Source organism: Vidua macroura, chromosome 1 (assembly GCF_024509145.1).
Source record: "Vidua macroura isolate BioBank_ID:100142 chromosome 1, ASM2450914v1, whole genome shotgun sequence".
Lineage (NCBI taxonomy): Eukaryota > Metazoa > Chordata > Aves > Passeriformes > Viduidae > Vidua > Vidua macroura.
Window position 1 is genome coordinate 2,340,123 of NC_071571.1, and position 1,960 is coordinate 2,342,082.

General features: G+C 47.8%; 1 long non-coding RNA gene across 1 annotated transcript; it reads left to right on the forward strand.

The window, feature by feature from the left end:
* The first annotated feature begins 779 nt into the window (after positions 1-779).
* LOC128816635 (uncharacterized) lies at positions 780-1,462 on the forward strand. Its single transcript, XR_008439977.1, has 2 exons — positions 780-1,111; positions 1,244-1,462. It is a non-coding gene; the product is annotated as an uncharacterized LOC128816635 (long non-coding RNA).
* Positions 1,463-1,960: the final 498 nt, after the last annotated feature.

Consider the following 1,960-nt stretch of genomic DNA (forward strand, 5'->3'; position numbering starts at 1 on the left):
AAAACATGAATAAGCTTCCCCTGTCTGAAAGCCAGCTGGCGAGGCCGGCTTGGATGGGACCCTCCGTTTGTGACGGGGAAAACACCGGACCTGTCCCCCTTGTTCAGCTGCTGGGGACAGGAGGACAGAAGGTCTGTTTGTAACAGTGTGTGACACTGTGCAGTCTGTGACACAGGTTTGTGACACTGTCCAGTTTGTGACATGGGTTTGTGACACTGTCCAGTTTGTGACACTGGTTTGTGACTCTGTCCAGTTTGTGGCACGGATTTGTGACACTGTCCAGTCTGTGACACAGGTTTGTGACTCTGTCCAGTTTGTGACATGGGTTTGTGGCACTGGTTTGTGACACTGTCCAGTCTGTGACACAGGTTTGTGACTCTGTCCAGTTTGTGACATGGGTTTGTGGCACTGGTTTGTGACTCTGTCCAGTCTGTGACACTGGTTTGTGACTCTGTCCAGTCTGTGACACGGGTTTGTGACACTGTCCAGTTTGTGACACTGGTTTGTGACTCTGTCCAGTTTGTGACATGGGTTTGTGACTCTGTCCAGTCTGTGACACAGGTTTGTGACACTGTCCATTTTGTGACACTGTCCAGTTTGTGACACTGGTTTGTGACTCTGTCCAGTCTGTGACACAGGTTTGTGACACTGGTTTGTGACTCTGTCCAGTTTGTGACACAGGTTTGTGACACTGTCCAGTTTGTGACAAGGGTTTGTGACTCTGTCCAGTCTGTGACACAGGTTTGTGACACTGTCCAGTTTGTGACACGGGACACACAATCCCTCCCAGCCCCAAACACACGGAGGTGGCCCCAAACCTACCCCATTCACCGAGACGAGCGAGTTCTGAGGAGAACCAGGAGCAGAGCAAAGTTGAGGGGGAATATCCTGATTAGAGGGATGTCCCACAATATGACAGGAATACCCTTTTGTCCCTTACTTTTCACCCCCAGCCCCTGACACTGGGCTATCAATGTCATACCTTGGAGGGTCACAGGCTCATCCAATTTAAGCCCAGCTTAGCTCTGCTGCCATCAGCTTTACACCAGGGGAAGATCTGGCATCGTGCTCTGTCACCCCATCCCTGCTGCTGGATTCTTGGCATGGAGAGGTTTTGTTTTGATAATTTATTTTTTCCTCCTTTTTTCCTACTTCTGCTCCATTCCTGAGAAAGCCTGGAAAAGGTGGCAGCCACTTTGTTGCCCAAGCAAAGGAGATGTGACCATGGGCTTCCATCCCCCAGGAGAGTTGGGGTGCTCCACAAACCCCACACCCAGTTCCTCTGGAAGCTGAGGTTCCACACGCACCCTGTGTCCAGCAGCTTTTTCCTCCCATCTCCCAGACAATGCCCCTCCTCAGGGCATTTAGGATTGGTGTGTGCAGAGGAAAAACAGCCCAGAAAAGAGATGGATCACTCGTGAAAAGCTGCTTAGTCCCTAAATAAAAGAGGAGAGTGATTAAACTGCTTGTCTGTATCTTCCCTGATTGAGGGTTGAGGATGGACAGACAGACAGGCAGACATTTCCTTACAGATCTGTAATGCCATTACAATATGCTAATTAAATACTTCTCTAAATTTAAAATGTATTGGCATTTAAAAACACTGCACATTTTACAACCAGCCCACTGAACAACACACTAATGATTTATTAACTGCTTCTAAATGTTAAAAATAGAAGCTTGAAAGAAAACATTTCCCTTTCCTCTTCCCTTTTCTGGTGGCAACTGTTAATAAAGGATTTAATCACCCATTTTACATCCTGTTTAAAAAAGAAGGGGCTTTCCTGATAACAGATGCCCCTCTGGCCAACTGGCAAGGGAAAGGGGAATGTATGAGGGATATAAATGTATTTCAGAGGGCAGCCAACAAAAAGAGGGAGAGGGGGAGAGAGAAAGAGAGGGAGGAAGAGGAGGAGGAGGAGGAGAAGGGGGGAAGGAAGAAAAAAATAAAAAAAAGAAC